Genomic DNA, 25064 nt, shown 5'->3' on the forward strand with positions numbered 1-25064 from the left:
GCATCACATTGCAACACGTTGCAGTGAGCTTGTAGATCTGCTATTTTCAAACAGCCTAGGTATAAAATAGGGCTAAAGTGGTTAATAATATTATAATTTATATCTGCATAGTAACTAGTAACTAAAGGTTTAAATAATTGTAGGCCTACTGTAGTAAAAGTACAATATTTGGTTGCAAGATGTAGTTGAGTAGAAGTAAAAGTGTTGGAAATTGGAAATACTCAAGTACAGTATGAATATCTCAAAAGTGTACTTACGGTAAGTACTGTACTTAAGTAAATGTACTTAGTTACTTTACACCACTGCCTGCTACTATAAGCCAACAAGTGTGTGTGTGTGTGTGTGTGTGTGTGTGTGTGTGTGTGTGTGTGTGTGTGTGTGTGTGTGTGTGTGTGTGTGTGTGTGTGTGTGTGTGTGTGTGTGTGTGGGCGGGCGGGCCACAGCAAACAAGTGTTCTTCTACATAAAGAAACTCTCAGAGAAGAGACACGTCACACACTGACTGAAGAAGAACAGAAGCAGAGAGACAGACGAGTTGCAGACTCCTGAGAAGACCAAGACGTGAGTATAAAGACAATATAGCCACTTCCCAATTCAGAGTGTGCACCCTTCGTAGTGTAGCCCTAGCTAGGTTAGTGCTAGTGTAGTGTAGGGCTTGTCCTGTGAAGTGCACATTTTGCCTGTGAAATCAGACGGCAGTTGCCAAGTGCATAGCCGAGAACTTTCGGACGCAAAAAAAAAATCGTCCGCCATTTTGTTCCCTCCGCTGTACTTTTAAACCTTCTTAACTCTTATACTGCTTTGAACGTTCCTGTTCGCCCCAATCCGCAAGAAGCTCCCATGCCGATACGGCCGTTCGTTCGTTTGATGTTTTTTATGGATTATGATAAAAGCGGTCCTTGCGCAACTTGTGAATCTATAATCGGTCGTCGGGGTCTTTTGAGGACAGCCGGAAACCGTTCATAAAAAAAAAAGTAAACAGACTGTCCTGGCTCCGCCTGCCCAGAGCGACCAGAGCGCCTAGCTGCCAGGGGCGTCAATTGGGTATGGCAGGGGTATGCAGCTGCCATACCTTGACAGGGGGAAATAATAAAAATGTACTTTTCATCGTGCCTGTTGCTAAGGTATGGCAACATGACTGGTGTCTTCACCAGACACCAGTCATGTTGCCATACCTTAGCTTGTTCTGAACTGACGCCACTGCTAGCTGCTAGCAGCCTTGAGCTGAGGGACTATATTGTTTTATGCATCGCCGTTAGTAGAGAAAGAGAGAGAGAAACGTTGGTACAAGCGATCATTTTGTCGGAAATCAGTTGTTTTATAGTATTAGTAGTATAGTAATTGTAGTAGGTAGTAGTATTTAGCAGTACTAGAATATTGAGATGTATTAGGCCAAGTACTAGGACCTGCTCAGCCTCTGCTTGTTTGTATCATTCCGCCGAAGCAAAGCGACCATCCCCCACCACCCCGGGGCCGGGGAGGTGCCAAATGGCCGGGGTCAGCAGCAGACCCACGGAAGGAAAGTTTCGACAACAAACTTTAGGATTACAACCTGAACCTACCCGCGTTGGTGACCCAGCAGCGCCCACGAATGGTGGTGGTGGTCGTGATGATGATGATGATGATGATGAAGAAGAAGAGAAAAAGATTCCTGTAGTGTAGGCGTTGGCTTTGAAGAGAAACATATTCCATTTCTTGGCGCCGTTGGTCGCGAAGAACCGGGTCAAAAAGTGGATCAATAGCCTCCTGATATCCCGATATGGACTCGGAGACCCCCGCCATACTTGACACTCCTGAGAGTGAGACCCCCGTGCTGGATGGATCCCTATAACACCACATCTTCGGCGCAGCAAGAGACCACCGCCCGCCGTGACCGCCGCCCATTCAACAACCAGACGTACAGAGGCAGAGACTCACTGGACGATGGCCATGATTCTACTGTCCAAACTAAAGTGGTAAGAATCCAGTGCATCTGCATGTATGTATACTGTATGTGATAGCATCGCTTCAGGCGTTCTTTCCACCGCATCCGTGATGAAGCCTGCTAGTTTACTAGGCTAGAAGCCTGCAGGCTCAAGCCTCAAGCCGAGGCGTGTCAATCAAACCATGGTCTGAGTGGTCTCTATTGCGAATAAACCAGTGGGATCCGGCTAGAGCCCGCCTACTGCATCCGGCTATTTACACGTACACATACATGCAAGAAATGTTTCCGTATCCGGACCGGATCAGCAATTTGATCCAAGCATAGAGTTAGGATCCAAGTGTATGCGTTTGTTTTTGTCGCTATACAGGACACGTGGAGTTCCTATCACGCGCGTGCACGTACTGCGTGTAGTGTACGGTGCATTGCACAGCTACTAGGATTTTTTATTTGATGGGAATTTAGGATTTATTGGCTTAGTTTGTGTGTGCGTGCCTACGATGCGTGTGTGTGTGAGAGAGGGAGAGGTTTCTTTTTACGTGTGGTGCACGTGGGGCACGTGCACGTACCATGCACGTACGGTGGACGCCCCGCAATGTCGTCGTCGTCATCATCATCATCATCATCATCAGTAGCTGATGTAACAACATCATGATGTAACATCAGTAACACCGCTGATGATGATGAATGATGTAGCCTTTCAATTCTATTCAAAGAAGCTTTATTGGCATGAGAAAACAGTTATAAATAAAAACAGTTGAAAATGGGGAAGATAGCCTATATACAGTTGGAGTACAGCTTTGTGTAAACAGAGCTATGTTGCATTGTGACATTATATATACAGGGTATAAAGGGCATTTCACTGTGACAGTAAATGCATGGTAACTATTTACTATATCTGCATTTTATGTATTACATATGAACTTATTGTAAGTCATTTGCTAAATGTCAAAATTGTAAATTGATTTGTTTACATATAAACTTTTTGATATTTTCCTGGCTATAATTTTAGATGATGAGTCAACGATGATGAGCCTACTTCTTCATTGCCAGCTAGTCGTCCAAGGACAAGGACAAAAACACAAAGAACAAAACACTTTTTTCTGTAAATCAGACTTAGCACCAGGCACATGCTCACATAGACATCAAAGGGGGCTTGAGCCCCTGACTTTTATCCATCTGTAAAAAGTGCCCTCTCCAGACCATGAATGCTGTTTTTACATAATTACTATATATATTTTTATATATATTTGTGTGGTAAGCAGGGAAGTGCATAGAATGAGAGGCAGGGGTTGAAATTTCTAAAACGGCCTTCTGATGAAAATAGTAGGCTCCTCCACGCATTCTGCTGTGACGCGTTGTGAGCTTGGAGGTGTACTACTTTTCATGTATTTTATAGTAATTATGTATTTGTATAATTTACAGATCGACCATGGGCTCGTGTACGTGGTAGGGGTGCAGAGTTCAGCAGACCCGGCGGAGCCCTTCCGGAGGAGCCTGGCTGGAGTGAAACAGAATGGAGCCCCACACACACACACACACACACACACACACACACACCCACACACGCACACACGCGCGCACGTGCACACACACACACACACACACTCTGTAGACATGTAGTGGTTGAGGCCTGTGTAAGGACAGGTAGGCCCCAACCTTTTTCCATTAGCAGTATTACAATTGAGTTCTAGTGTCTAAAATGTTGTGTTATATTTTATTTTTTTATTTTCATCAATCATTTGTACTGTACTTCAACCTAAAAAGTGTGAGATAAAGAAAACCCTGAAAGCTGAAGCAGAATTCAGGCTGAAAAGCTCATGTCACTGTCAATGTTCTGCACTGCGCTTACTGCTCTTACACACTAAAAGTGTGTAAAAAAAAAAACACTTTCTTGTTTTTATTTTTTTGAATTTGTTTGTAAACAACCACTGATCATACGTGTGATGTTACTGAAGCCAGCAATAAAAGGCTAAAGAGAGATTTCTGCCTGAAAATGTCTCCTTCACAAATATGCATTTTTCTCAGCTTTATGTTCTCAAAGAGCTGTTTTTTAGGCCATATTCTGCAGCCTCTAGCTAATGAATAGAACATGATAAAAACACAAAATCTTTTTCTGTTGCAAAGTAGACATTCTATTCTTCGTTGCCATATAATTGTTGTCTTTATAGTCAAAGCCAATTTTCTCCAGTAGGCCTTCAAAGATGAGCGACAATTCTCAAATTTAGCTGGCAGTGGATGGAGCTTTTTGTTAAATTCTGTGGCAGTAAGAGAGTTAAACGACCCCAATCTTATTTTTTGTGACGCGGCATTATCTTCTAAGACATTTTAGGATAGTATTTTGTTGTTTAAACGTCATATTAATTCGCCAGGACATTTTAAAAATATCGTTGCGATGTTAGAGGAGAATTGAGAACCAGCATGACTGGAACCGAGGCGGGCAGTGAGAGTCATGTCATCCGTCCAAGGCGTTCGATGTTCGGTCTGGGATGGAGCATTGCATGTCCTGTTGCTCCACCTGCTCTACAAGCTGTAGATCTGCTGTTTTTACTAGTTTGGATCCAGGGAAAACTAATTTATTTTTTGGGTCACGTACAGGCTAAAAAGTTTGGGAAACACTGGCTATAGACCTATACATGATTGTGATATGATTTATCGTGGCTACAACTTTCAGACAACCTGTTTCAAATAGTTGTCTGTTGATTAGATATGAAAGAAACTTCTGTTTTGTTTTTGTCATAATTAAAGGTCTGAGGTCTGACACGCTCTATTACAATTCCCACTCCAACTGATTACATTACAAGGTTATGGAAAATATGTCTATTGCTGTGGAAGATGTGTGTGAATGTATATCAATAGAAATAATTATGGAAAAAAAGAAAAATTTCATAGTAAGCTGTGTGTATAGAGCTCCGGAAAACAACATTCTGTCCTTTAAGAGCTTTATGGAAGAGATGTTTGCAAAGACAGATAAAGCCTGCTATATTTGTGGGGACTATAATATAGATCTTTTGAACCCCAGACATAATATACAAATTGACGAATTTACAAACGCTATGTACAGTATGAGCTTCTACCCTATGATAAGTAAGCCAACTAGGATTACACCGCACTCTGCCACAATTATAGATAACATATTTACGAATAACTTGATGGAAAACACAGTCAGTGGAATACTCATTAATGATATCTCTGACCATCTACCGGTGTTCACAATCTATGACTGTAATTCAAGTTTAGAAAAGGTGGTAAAGCCGAAAACATACAGAAGAGTTACATCTGTGACAGCAATAAAGGCACATCAAATGGACCTTGCAGCTGAAAAATGGAACGAGGTGTACGACAAAGAAAATGTGGATACAGCATATGACAATTTCCTAAATATATTCTTGTTATTATATGAGAAAAATTGTCCAATCCTAGAATATAAAAAAAACTCTAAAGCACTCAAACCATGGATGACAAACGGATTGTTGAATGCGTGCAGAAAAAAGAACAAATTATACAGAGATTTTATCAAATGTAGAACAATAGATAAAGAAACTAAATATAAAGCCTATAAAAACAAATTAATGGTTATAATTAGAAGATGTAAAAAAGATTACTATAACAAATTATTAGGAAACAGTTTACAGTTTAGGCATTTAGCAGACGCTTTTAATCCAAAGCGACTTACAATAAGCAGATACAACATCGCAATAATAAACAAGATAATAGGTCAGTACATTAACAGCAATATAACAATGTAAATGGATATCTATCTAGAGAAAAACACAATATAATCAAGTTCTAAAGAAACCTAACAAACAAATGCTTCATGTATGGTCATTGATTTTACTGTAGTGCTAAGGGTTTAGGTGGAGTCTGAAAAGGTGAGTTTTCAGTCCACGGCGAAAGGTAGCGAGTGAGTCCGTTGTTCTAAGTGCGACAGGGAGTCTATTCCACAACTTGGGAGCCAAGAGGGCAAACTGTCTCGGACGAGTGGATTTTTGCCCTGGAGTTTTTAGCGAGGGTTCGGTCAGCATCCCTGTGTTGGCTGATCTAAGTGAACGAGTGGGGGTGTAGGGGTTGATCAGCTTTTGGAGGTATGGAGGAGCCATACCTTTGGCTGCTTTGAAGGTCAGCATCAGTGTTTTGTATTCCATGCGGGCCGCAACCGGGAGCCAGTGGAGGCTGCGGAGAAGGGGAGAGACATGTGAGAACTTAGGCTGGTTGAAGACCAGTCGTGCCGCGGCATTTTGGATCAGTTGGAGAGGTTTAAGTGCACATGCCGGGAGACCAGTGAGGAGAGAGTTACAATAGTCGAGTTTTGATATGACAGATGTCTGAATGAGGAGCTGCGCTGCCTCCTGGGTGAGGAACGGTCTGATTTTACGGATGTTATAGAGTGTGAACCTACAGGACCGGGTGACTGATGCAATATGTGCCTTAAATGATAGCTGGGTGTCCAGGACCACACCAAGGTTTCTAGCAGTCGGAACTGAAGTCACCAATGCATTATCTATGGAAATAGTGAGATCTTGCATGGGGCAAGACTTAGCTGGGAAGAAGAGTAGCTCCGTCTTGTCCGGGTTCAGCTTGAGGTGGTGGGCTGACATCCACTGTGAGATGTCGGCCAGACATGCAGCAATGCGCTCTTCCACCTGGGTGGCAGAAGGGGGGAAGGACAAAAACAGTTGAGTGTCATCAGCGTAGCAGTGATATGATAGATTGTGAGCAGAGATTACAGCACCAAGGGATTTGGTGTACAGGGAGAACAGCAGAGGGCCAAGTACGGATCCCTGGGGGACTCCCGTTTGGAGGGTTCGGGGGGATGAAAGCAAACCTTTCCATGAGACCTGGTAGGTCCGGTCCGACAGGTAGGAGGAGAACCACTTTAGTGCCGTCCCGGTGATGCCTAGGTCAGCAAGGGTGTCCAGGAGCAGCTGGTGATTCACTGTGTCGAATGCCGCTGATAGATCCAGAAGAATCAGGACTGCAGAGTGGGATGCAGCCTGGGCAGCATGGAGTGCTTCTGTGACTGCTAGGAGTGCCGTTTCTGTGGAATGGGCCGGTTTAAAACCTGACTGATTGGGGTCCAGCAGGTTGTTCTGTGAGAGATGGAGAGAAAGCTGGTTAGAGACCACACGTTCAAGGGTTTTTGAAAGAAATGAGAGGAGGGATACCGGTCTGTAGTTCTTGACGTCCGAGGCGTCAAGAGTTGGTTTCTTGAGGAGTGGTGATACTCTGGCTGTCTTGAAGGCAGCTGGGACACAGCCTGAAGTTACAGAACTGTTGATGATGGCGGTTATGAAGGGGAGTAGGTCAGGTGCGATCGTCTGGAAGAGTGGAGAAGGGATTGGATCCAGGGCACAGGTGGTAGGTCTAGAGGAAGTCACTAGTTTTATGACGTCATCTGCAGAGAGAGGGGAGAAGGAGGATAGACATGTTATGTTAGGGATACAATTGCGTGTTTTCGACACTGTATTCTGGGGGAGATGGGAGAATGAACTACTGATATCATCAACCTTCTTTTCAAAGTAGGTGACAAAATCGTCCGCTGAGAGGGATGAAGGAGGGGGGGGAGGGGGGGGTTTGAGGAGGGTTGAGAATGTGCTAAACAGTTTCCTAGGGTTTGAGGTACATGATTGGATCTTTGTGTGGTAGAATGATGATTTTGCAGTGGAGAGTGCGAGTGAGAAACCTGACAGGAGTGCGTGAAAGTGAGATAGGTCCTCTGGTTGCTTCGTCTTGTGCCACTTCCTCTCTGCCGCCCTGAGAGGTGTTCGCTCAGTTCTGAGGGTTTCAGATAGCCACGGAGCCGGTGGATTTGGGCGTGCTGGCCTGGTCGAGAGAGGGCAGTGCCGATCGAAGGCTGAGGAGACAGAGGAGAGAAAGGAAGATGTTAGAGTGTCAGGAGGGAGAGAGGAAAGGATATCTTGGGTTGGGAGGGAGGAGAGAATGGAGGAGGAGAGAATGGAGGGATCCAGGGTCCTCAGGTTGCGTCGTGTGGTGACAGTCCGAGGGAGGGTCTGTTTAGATCTGTGGATAGAGAGGGAGAGGGAGAAGGTTATGAAGCAGTGATCAGAGTATTTTACAGGGGTAACAATGAGGTTTGAGGGGGAGCAGGCTCTGGTGAACACAAGGTCCAGTACATTCCCTGCCTTATGGGTGGGAGGGGAAGGGGTGAGGGACAGATCAAATGAGGACAATAGGGATGTAACGGGGAGATACTTCTCTTCAGTTGGTAGGTTGAAGTCACCCAGTAGAATCAGGGGTGTACCATCCTCCGGAAATGAGCTGATCAGAGAGTCCAGTTCTTCCAGAAAATCCCCGAGGGTCCCTGGGGGGCGGTAGAGCACAATGATGGTGAGAAAGACAGGTTGTGTTATTGAAATGGCATGACATTCAAATGTGGACAGAGATAGGTGAGAGAGGTTTAACGCACGGATCTTCCATTTGGGAGATGTTAGAATGCCTGTGCCGCCCCCAGTACGATCTGTGGGACGCGGAGTGTGTGTAAATGTATGTGCTGTAGAGAGTGCAGCAGGAGTAGCCGTGTTATTGGCATTTATCCAGGTTTCTGTCAGTGCAAGGAATTGGAGGGAATTCAAAGTAGCCTGGCCTACAATGAATTCAGGCATGTTCTTCTTTGCAGCTGAGTGGCAGTTCCAGAGGCCGCCTTGGACTGTAATGCGTTGACTAGGTGAGCGAGGTGGGTAAATTAGGTTATTGGTGTTACAGTGCTGGGTGTAATAGTGTCTAGTGCGATGAGAGGAGAGCAGAGTAGGAATGGTCGGGAAGCACATTTTTTTTTTAAATATGCCAATATAACAATATAATATAACAATATAACAATTAATAACAATATAACAATTATGACAATAATATAATAATTTGTGTCCTAAGAGCAAGTAAAAAGTTATACTAATCCATGTGGGGCAGCTCCTTTACTGGACGTGTCTGGAGAAGTTCAGGTCCGATTCTTGGATTAGGAGAAAAAAGGAGGTTTAAGTGCAACAAGATAAAAAAGATCGAAGTCCTGCTTGCTTTGGTAGTATCTCAGTCTAGTCCTCTGGGTGTTCAAGTGGCTCTTCCTGCCACCATGAGTGAGAAGTGTCTGTGACCTGAGTCCTCTTATATGCTGAACAGCAACAAAGGAGGGGCAGGATCACAGGAACCAATCAGACAGTGGGGAGGGGTATTAGCCAAGAGAGTGTCCCAGAGTGTGTTCTGACAACACACACTAGGCCAAAAATACAATTAAACAAAAACAAGGCTCCAATCTGGAGAGACAGACAAATAACAGAGATGAGAGTTAAGTGCAACAAGATAAAAAAGATCAAAGTCCTGCTTGCTTTGGTAGTATCTCAGTCTAGTCCTCTGGGTGTTCAAGTGGCTCTTCCTGCCACCATGAGTGAGAAGTGTCTGTGACCTGAGTCCTCTTATATGCTGAACAGCAACAAAGGAGGGGCAGGATCACAGGAACCAATCAGACAGTGGGGAGGGGTATTAGCCAAGAGAGTGTCCCAGAGTGTGTTCTGACAACACACACTAGGCCAAAAATACAATTAAACAAAAACAAGGCTCCAATCTGGAGAGACAGACAAATAACAGAGATGAGAGTTAAGTGCAACAAGATAAAAAAGATCAAAGTCCTGCTTGCTTTGGTAGTATCTCAGTCTAGTCCTCTGGGTGTTCAAGTGGCTCTTCCTGCCACCATGAGTGAGAAGTGTCTGTGACCTGAGTCCTCTTATATGCTGAACAGCAACAAAGGAGGGGCAGGATCACAGGAACCAATCAGACAGTGGGGAGGGGTATTAGCCAAGAGAGTGTCCCAGAGTGTGTTCTGACAACACACACTAGGCCAAAAATACAATTAAACAAAAACAAGGCTCCAATCTGGAGAGACAGACAAATAACAGAGATGAGAGTTAAGTGCAACAAGATAAAAAAGATCAAAGTCCTGCTTGCTTTGGTAGTATCTCAGTCTAGTCCTCTGGGTGTTCAAGTGGCTCTTCCTGCCACCATGAGTGAGAAGTGTCTGTGACCTGAGTCCTCTTATATGCTGAACAGCAACAAAGGAGGGGCAGGATCACAGGAACCAATCAGACAGTGGGGAGGGGTATTAGCCAAGAGAGTGTCCCAGAGTGTGTTCTGACAACACACACTAGGCCAAAAATACAATTAAACAAAAACAAGGCTCCAATCTGGAGAGACAGACAAATAACAGAGATGAGAGTTAAGTGCAACAAGATAAAAAAGATCAAAGTCCTGCTTGCTTTGGTAGTATCTCAGTCTAGTCCTCTGGGTGTTCAAGTGGCTCTTCCTGCCACCATGAGTGAGAAGTGTCTGTGACCTGAGTCCTCTTATATGCTGAACAGCAACAAAGGAGGGGCAGGATCACAGGAACCAATCAGACAGTGGGGAGGGGTATTAGCCAAGAGAGTGTCCCAGAGTGTGTTCTGACAACACACACTAGGCCAAAAATACAATTAAACAAAAACAAGGCTCCAATCTGGAGAGACAGACAAATAACAGAGATGAGAGTTAAGTGCAACAAGATAAAAAAGATCAAAGTCCTGCTTGCTTTGGTAGAATCTCAGTCTAGTCCTCTGGGTGTTCAAGTGGCTCTTCCTGCCACCATGAGTGAGGAAAAAAATAAAAATAACATAAAGGGAACTTGGAACATATTGAATAAAATAATTAGAAAAAGAACCAACTCGAACAACACTAATAGTTTTATTGAAAAGGGCAAATCAATAACAAAAATGAATGAAATTGTGGAGGGGTTCAACAATTTCTTTGTAAATGTCGGGCTCACAGGAATCACAGGGATCACAGGAACCAATCAGACAGTGGGGAGGGGTATTAGCCAAGAGAGTGTCCCAGAGTGTGTTCTGACAACACACACTAGGCCAAAAATACAATTAAACAAAAACAAGGCTCCAATCTGGAGAGACAGACAAATAACAGAGATGAGAGTTAAGTGCAACAAGATAAAAAAGATCAAAGTCCTGCTTGCTTTGGTAGTATCTCAGTCTAGTCCTCTGGGTGTTCAAGTGGCTCTTCCTGCCACCATGAGTGAGAAGTGTCTGTGACCTGAGTCCTCTTATATGCTGAACAGCAACAAAGGAGGGGCAGGATCACAGGAACCAATCAGACAGTGGGGAGGGGTATTAGCCAAGAGAGTGTCCCAGAGTGTGTTCTGACAACACACACTAGGCCAAAAATACAATTAAACAAAAACAAGGCTCCAATCTGGAGAGACAGACAAATAACAGAGATGAGAGTTAAGTGCAACAAGATAAAAAAGATCAAAGTCCTGCTTGCTTTGGTAGTATCTCAGTCTAGTCCTCTGGGTGTTCAAGTGGCTCTTCCTGCCACCATGAGTGAGAAGTGTCTGTGACCTGAGTCCTCTTATATGCTGAACAGCAACAAAGGAGGGGCAGGATCACAGGAACCAATCAGACAGTGGGGAGGGGTATTAGCCAAGAGAGTGTCCCAGAGTGTGTTCTGACAACACACACTAGGCCAAAAATACAATTAAACAAAAACAAGGCTCCAATCTGGAGAGACAGACAAATAACAGAGATGAGAGTTAAGTGCAACAAGATAAAAAAGATCAAAGTCCTGCTTGCTTTGGTAGTATCTCAGTCTAGTCCTCTGGGTGTTCAAGTGGCTCTTCCTGCCACCATGAGTGAGGAAAAAAATAAAAATAACATAAAGGGAACTTGGAACATATTGAATAAAATAATTAGAAAAAGAACCAACTCGAACAACACTAATAGTTTTATTGAAAAGGGCAAATCAATAACAAAAATGAATGAAATTGTGGAGGGGTTCAACAATTTCTTTGTAAATGTCGGGCTCACAGGAATCACAGGGATCACAGGAACCAATCAGACAGTGGGGAGGGGTATTAGCCAAGAGAGTGTCCCAGAGTGTGTTCTGACAACACACACTAGGCCAAAAATACAATTAAACAAAAACAAGGCTCCAATCTGGAGAGACAGACAAATAACAGAGATGAGAGTTAAGTGCAACAAGATAAAAAAGATCAAAGTCCTGCTTGCTTTGGTAGTATCTCAGTCTAGTCCTCTGGGTGTTCAAGTGGCTCTTCCTGCCACCATGAGTGAGAAGTGTCTGTGACCTGAGTCCTCTTATATGCTGAACAGCAACAAAGGAGGGGCAGGATCACAGGAACCAATCAGACAGTGGGGAGGGGTATTAGCCAAGAGAGTGTCCCAGAGTGTGTTCTGACAACACACACTAGGCCAAAAATACAATTAAACAAAAACAAGGCTCCAATCTGGAGAGACAGACAAATAACAGAGATGAGAGTTAAGTGCAACAAGATAAAAAAGATCAAAGTCCTGCTTGCTTTGGTAGTATCTCAGTCTAGTCCTCTGGGTGTTCAAGTGGCTCTTCCTGCCACCATGAGTGAGAAGTGTCTGTGACCTGAGTCCTCTTATATGCTGAACAGCAACAAAGGAGGGGCAGGATCACAGGAACCAATCAGACAGTGGGGAGGGGTATTAGCCAAGAGAGTGTCCCAGAGTGTGTTCTGACAACACACACTAGGCCAAAAATACAATTAAACAAAAACAAGGCTCCAATCTGGAGAGACAGACAAATAACAGAGATGAGAGTTAAGTGCAACAAGATAAAAAAGATCAAAGTCCTGCTTGCTTTGGTAGAATCTCAGTCTAGTCCTCTGGGTGTTCAAGTGGCTCTTCCTGCCACCATGAGTGAGAAGTGTCTGTGACCTGAGTCCTCTTATATGCTGAACAGCAACAAAGGAGGGGCAGGATCACAGGAACCAATCAGACAGTGGGGAGGGGTATTAGCCAAGAGAGTGTCCCAGAGTGTGTTCTGACAACACACACTAGGCCAAAAATACAATTAAACAAAAACAAGGCTCCAATCTGGAGAGACAGACAAATAACAGAGATGAGAGTTAAGTGCAACAAGATAAAAAAGATCAAAGTCCTGCTTGCTTTGGTAGTATCTCAGTCTAGTCCTCTGGGTGTTCAAGTGGCTCTTCCTGCCACCATGAGTGAGAAGTGTCTGTGACCTGAGTCCTCTTATATGCTGAACAGCAACAAAGGAGGGGCAGGATCACAGGAACCAATCAGACAGTGGGGAGGGGTATTAGCCAAGAGAGTGTCCCAGAGTGTGTTCTGACAACACACACTAGGCCAAAAATACAATTAAACAAAAACAAGGCTCCAATCTGGAGAGACAGACAAATAACAGAGATGAGAGTTAAGTGCAACAAGATAAAAAAGATCAAAGTCCTGCTTGCTTTGGTAGTATCTCAGTCTAGTCCTCTGGGTGTTCAAGTGGCTCTTCCTGCCACCATGAGTGAGGAAAAAAATAAAAATAACATAAAGGGAACTTGGAACATATTGAATAAAATAATTAGAAAAAGAACCAACTCGAACAACACTAATAGTTTTATTGAAAAGGGCAAATCAATAACAAAAATGAATGAAATTGTGGAGGGGTTCAACAATTTCTTTGTAAATGTCGGGCCAAACTTGGCTAAACAGTTTCACCCGGTTACAGCTTGCAGCGGTCCTCCAACCGTTGTTGAAAGAAATCCATCCACTATCTTTTTCTACAGCACAAACAAAAAGGAAATTACTGACATTGTCCAAAAGTTCCAAAATAAAACATCAACTGATGGAAATGGTATAAACATGACACTCCTAAAAAAGGTTATTACTGAAGTGGCCGACCCAATAACATATATCTGCAATCTGTCACTAAAAACGGGCATCTTTCCCAAACAGATGAAAATGGCAAAGGTAATCCCAGTTTACAAATCGGGAGACAAACATATTTTTACAAATTACCGGCCTATCTCACTGCTATCACAGTTTTCAAAAATTCTGGAAAAAATTGTTTCTACAAGATTAGACAGCTTTATTGAAAAACATAACATACTAACTAACAGTCAATATGGTTTTAGAACTAACATGGCATTGATGGAGCTTGCTGAAAAACTGACATCATCAATTGAAAATAAAGACTATGCAATAGGTATTTTTCTTGACCTGAAAAAAGCTTTTGACACAATAGACTTTGATATTCTCCTGGAAAAAATGGAAAGATATGGAATTAGAGGCATTGGGCTAAATTGGATAAAAAGTTACATTGAAAACAGACAGCAATATGTTCAAATTGATGAATATAAGTCATGCTCCAACATCACCTGTGGGGTACCGCAAGGATCAATATTAGGTCCTAAACTATTCATATTATACATAAATGATATTTGCAAGGTATCAAGCATTTTGAATTGTTTTTGCCGACGACACAAACATCCTTTGTGCGGGGGAAAACATTAAACAACTACTGGATGTGGTCTCAGCTGAACTCTACAAACTAAAGCAGTGGTTTGCCTTAAATAAGTTATCTCTAAATCTAAAAAAAACAAATTATGATTTTTGGAAATAAAATTATTCCGCCAAACACTCCAGTTGAACTAAAAATTGACGGTATTCAATTGGAAAGAGTTTACGAAAATATGTTCTTGGGAGTAGTAATAGATCATCAATTAAACTGGAAATCCCATATACAGTATGTGCGGGCAAAAGTGGCAAGGAATGTTGGTGTCTTAGGGAAAACAAGGGATATACTTAATTATACGTCTCTGTTAACCCTGTACAACGCGCTCATACTGCCTTATCTGTCCTACTGCCTGGAAGTGTGGGGAAACACATACAGTAGTAATATTCATCCTTTATTTATATTACAAAAAAGGGCAATAAGAATAGTACATAAAGTGGGGTTTTATGAACACACTAATAATCTATTTTTGAGGTCTTGTACATTGAAACTTCCTGACCTAGTAGAGTTCAAAACTGCTCAAATGATGTTCAAAGCAAGAAATAAACTGCTTCCAGCTAACATTCTTAACATGTTTAGTGATAGGGAGGGTGGCTACGACCTACGAAGGTGGGAACTCAATTTTAAACAAGCAACTGTTCAGACCACCCAAAAAAGTATGTGCATTTCTATTTGTGGAGTAAATATTTGGAATAGTTTGACAGAAGAGATCAAACACAGTAAGAACATTTCACAATTTAAAAAAATACTCAAATTAAATATCCTGGCCAAATACAGCATTTCATAGTCTCATTATCATTTATTCGTACTTGTTAGTAGTATTAATTCTATTATTATTTCTCTTACTATTACTTTGTAACATATCTCTGTTTCTTGAATTGTTATTATTATGGAATGTATCAAGTCTATTTCCTTATACATTTTGTTTTTAGTTTTTAATTATTTTTTTTCTCTTTTTTCTTCTTTCTTTTCTTTTTCTTTTTTCTTTTCTTTCTCTTTTTTTTGGAAAAAAATAATAATAATCTGAACACTAATCACTAATCAATGTCTTAATTCATGAACATGTAGGATAGGCATTCACAAGCTTTCAGCTTCAGCCTATTCCTTTTGATCACCTGTAACAATGATTATATGAATGTATGACCTTTATGAAAATATGATGATCAAATAAACTAAACTAAACTAACATGTATCATGATATTCATATTATATAATTATAATATTATAATGTAAAAGCGGCTTTGGAATTAACATCATTTCAGGTACTTTATTGACAGGGAGAAATATGAAAAGCCCGACATTTGTTTTAAATAAAATAAAATTATTCGTGATATGTTTGTGGTTGAAAATGTATTTACCCTGCTACTCTGTAAACAGCCGGTCACCTGTCCCTGATCACAATGGGAGAACACCCATATTAGTAAACATCACCCTCTACAGGGAATTGCATCACTCTAATCTGATCATCATCATCATCAACATCATCATCATCATCATCATCATCATCATCATAATTAATAGCAGCAATAATTAAGCAATACAAGGCCCAAAATAAAAATGCTATATTTCATATCATGGTCAGGCATAATTCATAGCAAATCATAAAGCAAATACTCAAATGGCTTCAACACATAATGTAATTCTTTTTACGAAAAAATTACAAAGAGCTGAAGCTTTATTTAGTTATTATAGATAAAGACTGAATGCAGAGTTCTAACCCACAGATATTACAGTAGGCTACATGTAGGCCTATAATCAAATGGACCCCAATACAGTATTTTCTCATTCTGAAGTGTAACCAAGCAGAAACTGCGTCTGTTCTGTTTCCTGACATTTATAGATTCTATTGACATTCTAGCCAAGCCCTTTAGCACATGAAATAAATATGCTGTTATTTTAGAACAGGTTGATCACCCGCAACATCGCGGATGATCAATCTAAATCCATTGCTTTCAGCTGCCGCAGCATTTCACATATAGGCCTACGTTTGTGGTGCTTGGTGAGAGGATAACACATTTCCACTAAATGTCATTTAGCTATTTCGGAGCCTCTGTTTTGTATATTACAGAGCAGTGGAGAATAAAGCAAAAATAATGGTTCCCCCATTGTTAACGTTTATAATGCAAATTTAGGACTAAATCACAAATTGTCAATAGGCTATTTACTGTTTCACGTAGCCTATTCATAAGATCTGTAATTAAGGGAAATACTAATATTCCCGATTTGATGTTGCCATAGCCTAGGCCTACTCTCTATCCATTTCTATTTTCAGTTCATTCAGATGTTTGATTATATTCTGAATTGGTTCCTTATTAGTGGACATGTTATAATAGGCTATGAAGTAGGTGGTCCTAAACGACGCTCAAATACCAAACCTGATGCTCGAAGTTCATGGGTTTTGCCACGGGAACTCAGTGGTAGTTAGATTGTTTATTTAATTGGAAATAACACAATAACGCACGATACACTGGAAAATCTGAATGAACAACAGTATGCTCAATAGAATATGCAATGGTATAAAACTTAGTATAAAATGACTAGTAGGCTATCATTTTAACAAACTGTATAATACACAGATTTATTTTTTTTAGATTTCATTTTGTCCGTCAGACTGCATAACATATAATCAATCTCAAATTCAATCACAAACCAAAGTCGGACCTATACATAACAGCCATACTTTAACACAATTAATGGAATTAATATTATAATAAACTAGAAGCCGAGCGTCTAGTCGGCTGTTTGCCTGTGTCCATATATGGAGATATCTGTCTTTCTGCGTCCAATTTATGCTCATATATGGAGATCCCTGTATGCCTGACGGGCGGCCGAGCGTCTAGTCGAGGACTGGCCTACTCGGGAACGATGTAAATGCTAACCCTTTAATGCAAACCCCATTATACCTGTTGTCATACGACCTGTTTTGACCATCTGTTTGCCTGTGTCCACTTATGCCCATATATGGAGATATCATGCCCATATATATGGAGATATCTGTCTGTCTGCTTCCATTTTATGCCCATATATCGAGATCTCTGTATCTGACTGTCTGTGTCCCTTTTATGCCCATATATGGAGATCTCTGCCCTTTGGGTGGCCAATCGTCTGGTCGGGGACCGGGCTACTCGGGTATACTAGAATTTCGCCCGCCTTCGGCAGGCTCATCCTAGTGTTTCGCGTGCGAACATTCACACACGGACAACTGCTCCAAGCCATGTTGCACACAAAAAGCGTTGTTTCTTCATGTACTTTGAGTGTGTGTGTGTCATTAATTAACAGTATTTATTATTATTAGTAGTATTATTAGTATTATTAGTATTATTGGCTTATAATATACTTATAAAAGTAAGTCTACTGAAATTGATTTGATGACTGCAGCAATAATAGTTATGTTTAATAATAAGCACTAATTACTTAAACATGATTATCTATAATCACTTCAATACATGGAGTGTATCTGCAGACAGAAACATTCCCACTCGGTCTCTCATTGGGGGGGGGGGGGGGGGATTAATGAGACCTCTATTCACACCTTTCAACAAATACAACAATGAAATAGCGATTTGCATATAAAAAAGGACATGGGCCATTGACACAGTTGATGTATCACGTTGGAGCGAATTATTAGATTTTATTATTGGGAAATTTACCTTATGTCACAATAATCTGACTCTAGTCTGTTCCTTTCAAATATTTACCTCATGACAATGCTGCTGCTGTTGAATTGGCTTGTAAAACCTCTGTCAGGGACTTCAAATATTACATATACATTTCTGTTGCTTAGGGTACTTTGTGAAACTATCAGAGGAGACTATTAATGACCTTTAACAGGCTTCACCTGTGGACATTCATTAATCCAGCGTGTGGACATAGCACAAAGTGAACAGACTTTTTCTTTTCAGCAACAGAGAAACTGGAGCTGATTTTCCTTTTAAACTGGCTAAAATAAAGGGACTAATGGCTTTTTCTGTAGCTTGCAAAAGCTTTTGCAATTCTGCATGGACCGTCTGGACTGGAGGCAGGAAAGCATGGTGACACGATGCTTTTCTTCTTCTTCTTCTTCTTAGAGACGACATTGACACAGGATTATGAAATATATCCTTACATTGCAAAGGTAATTAGCACCATCTGTATACTGTAGGCTGCCACTAAGTAGGCTGGCTGCTACTTGCTAATGTTTAGTACAAGTCAAAATCCTGCTCTGGTGGTCCCAGAGCATCATGCATGCTGAGCAGTGCTGAGAATTTATGTCAGTGGCCGCTGGTTACTGATGCGGCGGCCGATTGACCGGCCCATCTCTAATGAAAATAGATTGGACATCCATCCAAATTAAATTGACAAAGACGAAAACTAAGGAGATTTTCTCTATCATTTTAGTTAGTTTTAGTTAGTTTTGCAAACACACAATACCGTTTCAGTTTAGTTATAGTTTTTTTTTTTTATTGTAGTTTTTATTTTTATTTCAGTAAATAACCTTGATCCAAACATGCACGTTCCTCGTAAATGTCTGTGCCCGGTACATTTGGAGTTGCAATGTTGCATGCATGCTGTAGTTGGGCGCACGCACGCACGCACACACACACACACACACACACACACACACACACACACACACACACACACACACTCACTCACACACACTCACACACACACACACACACACACACACACACACACAATCTATCTGAATTATTGTTGTCCTTGTGTGCCTTTTTGTCTCCACCAGTCGAAGGCATGGGGGAGAGTATGTTTTCGCCCCTGTCCGTCCGTGGGTGTGTTCATGCGTGCGTCCGTCTGACTGTTACCAGCTAATCTCCGGCGCCGTTGGCCCGGTCCCTTCCAAACTGTGCACACACACTCCTTTGATACCAATTCAGAACCTCTGCCTTTTCACATGGGCCTGTTCTAGCGCCACCAGGAGGCCGATTTTTTGCAAAACTAACTTTTGCCAGTACTCCCACAGATTTTGTCCAAAAATCACGCAAATCAGTAGACAGTATCTGTTCAGTCATGTGATCGACATGGATCTGTCCGATTTTCCATATTCCATCCTGATTGGCTAAAAATGAGATCATGAACGCAGTGTGCGATTTTGGTGAAATTGTGCATGCACATTCCCGATAGGCCAAGGAAAAAATGCCACTTAAAAAATCAAATCAGCCTCATGGTGGCGCTATAACAGGCCGATTTGTGTTTTTTAACTATAACTCCACTGATCAGTGTACCATTTTGTATGTGCACTCCCTGCATTTTTCATATCTGCCTTTCATAGCGCCACCAGGAGGCCGACTTATGTAAAACAAATGTGTTCCTATTATTCCTTGAGATTTTATCAAAAAAAACATGCAAATCAGTACACAGTATCTCTATAGTCATGTGATCAAGACGGATCTGTCCGATATTTCATATTCCATCCTAATTGGCTAACATTGGCTTCCAAAGTTTGCAAGATAGGTCCATTTTGAACACAATGACTTAAAGGGATATTCCACTTTCAACAGGGAGCAGTGGAAGGGCCTGTCTCCCCACACACACCCATTGTAACTTCAAACTCCATTTTAACCATGATAGATTTAATAATAATTTGGGAAAATGGAAAAAATGAAATACAAAAAAATAATTATTAAAAATGAATGAAAAAAGTTATTGAAAAAACACGGCCTGCTCACGTATTAGGAGGGTAGTATGAGTCACCAGAAAAAAATAATGGGTGTTTTTAATGAATCTATCATGGTTAAAATGAAGTTTGAAGTTACAATGGGTGTGTGTGGGGAGAGGCTCTGGGCCTGGAGGGCCTGGTAACATTTACATCAAATATCTAAATATTGAATGAAGCAAATTAAAAACTGTTCAGGGTGTTCATAAAAGCCTGATTAGATGATGCAATTACCACAAGTTTTTTTGAAAGTCAAATATCCCTTTAAATCATGAACGCAGCCTGTGATTACAGAGACATTCTGGACTCACATTCCCACTAGGAACAAATGCCAAACTTTTCACATTGGCCTGTTATAGCGCCACCAGCAGGTCGACTTTTGCCAAACACATTTTTGGAACAAAATGCCTCAAATCATGCATGAGCGTTGCATTGCCATTAAAGACCAAAGAAGACATGGCACCCTTTTCACATCTGTCTGTTTGTCAATTGATGGGGCTTTATTGAATAATGAATGTGTTGCTGTGCTAACTGTTGTTTGATTATTTTTCATACATTTTGTATTAAGTTCTAAATGTATAATCATTGTCGCCATACTCATTACATGACATCAGTTTGTTGTATGTTAGTGACTGTAGTGGTGTAATATTGACTGTACTGGAACTCAAGTGAAGCAAGACGACAGTTGGCAGAAAGGGGAACTTGGTCGAGATAAACAGGAAGCCAGTTCTCAGCAGATGGGAAGTTGTGGTTAGGCACTTTCCACGCTAGCAGAGCCAACTCGAAACTGTTATTTCATGTCAACAACACAGGCAGAGGAGAGAGATGCATTAATGCGAGCTCGCGCACATGGGCACGTGGAGATTATATATATATATATATATATATATATATATATATATATATATATATATATATGGAGATTCCTATATTGTCAATATTAAGGACATTATTAAGGATATTATGTTATCAATACCAGGAAAGAAGCATTTCTTCGACTCAGACCTTATCGCCAGGGTTGGCTTATAGCAGCTGTCGGTAGGACCATATATGGATTCTGTTAGTGTGGATCTCCAACAGGGCATCATCTGGGATACCATCCCTTTTATGCCCATATATGGAGATCCCTAACAGAATCCCTTTCATGCCCATATATGGAGATCCCTAACAGAATCCCTTTTATGCCCATATATGGAGATCCCTAACAGCATCCCTTTTATGCCCATATATGGAGATCACTAACAGCTAACAGAATCCCTTTTATGCCCATATATGGAGATCCCTAACAGAATCCCTTTATGCCCATATATGGAGATCCCTAACAGAATCCCTTTTATGCCCATATATGGAGATCCCTAACAGAATCCCTTTTATGCCCATATATGGAGATCCCTAACAGAATCCCTTTTATGCCCATATATGGAGATCCCTAACAGAGAATCCCTTTTATGCCCATATATGGAGATCCCTAACAGAATCCCTTGTATGCCCATATATGGAGATCCCTAACAGAATCCCTTTTATGCCCATATATGGAGATCCCTAACAGAATCCCTTTTATGCCCATATATTATGGAGAAATCCCTGCTCTGAGTATCTGACATCAGTGTGATGTCACCTGTTTATGCCCATATATGGAGATCCCTGCTCTGCGTATCTGGTTGCTATGGTAAACAGTTGGTTGCTAGGGTAAAAAAACATGGTTGCTATGGTAAACAGTTGGTTGCTAGGGTAAACAGTTGGTTGCTAGGGTAAAACCATGGTTGCTAAGGTGGTTGCTAACGTACACTAACAAACCAGCAACAACAGACTGTTGCCACAGCAACGTACACAAAGGTTTGTGTACACATGTGGTGTGATGTCATACTGATGCGGAGATATGAGCAGGGCAAAGGTGTGACGTGTGACGTGTGACCGACGTACGGACGGCCGGTGGAGGTTTTCATAGTAAACTGCTCCCTGACGGTCGCAAATTAAGGACATATATGGGAATGCCCATATTTGGTAATGTCCATATATGGGCATGTTTTGACATAACATAACTACCAGTAAGACTCCCTAATCGGGAGATAAGCGACCGTTGGTCGCTTATCTCCACAAATATCACAACCTCCACCTCTCACGTCATACGGGTAGCCATAGTTACACCTGGAATGTTGAATCTCCATATATGGAGATAACCTACGCATCACACAAAGTCTGACCTCACCAGCCCATACTTGGGCATGGACGACTTATATCTCCATATACGGAGATGGCCATATATGGAGATACGATGACATCACAGAGTCCACAGCTGATGATGTGGCGTGATGTCATACAATACACAAACAAGCCCTATATAAAGGGGCAATTCTCACCAGGGAAGAGAGCATTGCCTGGAATGTTGAATTTCCATATATGGAGATAACCTACGCATCACACAAAGTCTGACCTCACCAGCCCATACTTGGGCATGGACGACTTATATCTCCATATACGGAGATGGCCATATATGGAGATACGATGACATCACAGAGTCCACAGCTGATGATGTGGCGTGATGTCATACAATAAACAAACAAGCCCTATATACTGATGCGATACGATGACATCACAGAGTCCACAGCTGATGATGTGGCGTGATGTCATACAATAAACAAACAAGCCCTATATACTGATGCGGAGATATGAGCAGGGCAAAGGTGTGACGTGTGACGTGTGACCGACCGACGGACGGCCGGTGGAGGTTTTCATAGTAAACTGCTCCCTGACGGTCGCAATCACCAGTAAGACTCCCTAATTGGGAGATAAGCGACCATATAACCGACGAATCTCACTAAGTCTGACCTCACAAGCCCCATATTTGGACACGAACAACATATAACTCCATATATAGAGACATAGCTGCTGACATCAGTATGACATCACACTGCTGACATCAGTATGACATCACACCGTACACAAATGACCCTTATATAAGACCGGCATTATCTACCGACAGATTAGATGCAAGCAGGATCTCGACTCTGACACAACTCATCGGCTCATAAGCTGGTTCTCCCTCCATATATGGAGATAACCGACGAATCTCACTAAGTCTGACCTCACAAGCCCCATATTTGGACACGAACAACATATAACTCCATATATAGAGACATAGCTGCTGACATCAGTATGACATCACACTGCTGACATCAGTATGACATCACACCGTACACAAACAAAGGTGTGACGTGTGACGTGTGACCGACGGACGGACGGACGGACGGACGGACGGACGGACGGACGGCCGTTGGAGGTTATAGCAGCTGTCGGTAGGACCATATATGGATTCTGTTAGTGTGGATCTCCTAACAGGGCATCATCTGGGATACAATCCCTTTTATGCCCATATATGGAGATCCCTAACAGAATCCCTTTCATGCCCATATATGGAGATCCCTAACAGAATCCCTTTTATGCCCATATATGGAGATCCCTAACAGCATCCATTTTATGCCCATATATGGAGATCACTAACAGCTAACAGAATCCCTTTTATGCCCATATATGGAGATCCCTAACAGAATCCCTTTTATGCCCATATATGGAGATCCCTAACAGAATCCCTTTTATGCCCATATATGGAGATAACAGAATCCCTTTTATGCCCATATATGGAGATCCCTAACAGAATCCCTTTTATGCCCATATATGGAGATAACAGAATCCCTTTTATGCCCATATATGGAGATCCCTAACAGAATCCCTTTTATGCCCATATATGGAGATCCCTAACAGAATCCCTTTATGCCCATATATGGAGATCCCTAACAGAATCCCTTTTATGCCCATATATGGAGATCCCTAACAGAATCCCCTTTATGCCCATATATGGAGATCCCTAACAGAATCCCTTTTATGCCCATATATGGAGATCCCTAACAGAGAATCCCTTTTATGCCCATATATGGAGATCCCTAACAGAATCCATTTTATGCCCATATATTATGGAGAAATCCCTGCTCTGAGTATCTGACATCAGTGTGATGTCACCTGTTTATGCCCATATATGGAGATCCCTGCTCTGCGTATCTGGTTGCTATGGTAAACAGTTGGTTGCTAGGGTAAAAAAAACATGGTTGCTATGGTAAACAGTTGGTTGCTAGGGTAAACAGTTGGTTGCTAGGGTAAAACCATGGTTGCTAAGGTGGTTGCTAACGTACACTAACAGACCAGCAACAACAGACTGTTGCCACAGCAACGTACACAAAGGTTTGTGTACACATGTGGTGTGATGTCATACTGATGCGGAGATATGAGCAGGGCAAAGGTGTGACGTGTGACGTGTGACCGACGGACGGACGGACGGACGGACGGACGGCCGGTGGAGGTTTTCATAGTAAACTGCTCCCTGACGGTCGCAATCACTGGCCAGATGGCCAAGAATTGGCGCGACCTCGCCCTTTAGGGCGAGGTCGCATGTCACCCTGAGATCGCAAGTCACCCTGAGGTGTCTTACTAGTAGTCAGGAGTCTTGATTTGGAAATTAATTCTGTCTTGGTCATATATGGCGCATCCACATATGGGCCTTGCCAAATATGGCTTAATATATGGGTTTCCCAGATTGGCTTATTATTGATGACATCAAGGATCTCCATATATGGGCATGGATATCCAGGTGATGATAGTCAGCAGTTTTGACAGTCAACAATGTGATGTCAGAACAGCTATAGACATTGAGGCATTACGGATGGACGGACGGACTGACGGACAGACATGATATGCCGGTTTTATTAAAGCTATGAAACCATTGGTATGAAATAGCCTGAAGCTATAGCTAGCCTAACGTGAACCTGTTGACATGACTCTTGTCCTCGAGTAACCCTGTTCTCTGATAATCAACAGCATGGTGGAAAGTAACTAAGTACAAGTACTAGAGTACTGTATTAAACACATTCTTTCTTTTCTTTTTTACTTTACTGAAGTGTTTCCAACTGTCACTACTTTTACTTCTACTCTACTAATTTCTACTCCACTACTATAATTTAAAACTTTATTTACCAGTTATTATTAGGGCCCAAGCATTGCGAAGCCCTATTATATTTGCAAAGATTATTTTATCCAAAATGAAACAGGTATTTTATCCAAAATGAAACGGGAAAATGAGGGCCTAAATGTACTGGAAAAG

General features: G+C 41.8%; 1 protein-coding gene across 1 annotated transcript in view; it reads left to right on the top strand.

Annotated features, from left to right (window-relative positions):
- Positions 1-422: 422 nt before the first annotated feature.
- Positions 423-25064, top strand: part of LOC308288434 (uncharacterized protein) — a 30547-nt gene continuing 5905 nt past the window's right edge. Inside the window, exon 1 of the mRNA XM_080729868.1 lies at positions 423-560. The gene's annotated coding sequence lies outside the window, so the exon portion shown is untranslated. The remainder of the gene's footprint in view (positions 561-25064) is intronic.

Source organism: Nannobrachium achirus (assembly GCF_963921795.1).
Source record: "Nannobrachium achirus genome assembly, chromosome: 7".
In the NCBI taxonomy this organism is placed as follows: Eukaryota; Metazoa; Chordata; class Actinopteri; order Myctophiformes; family Myctophidae; genus Nannobrachium; species Nannobrachium achirus.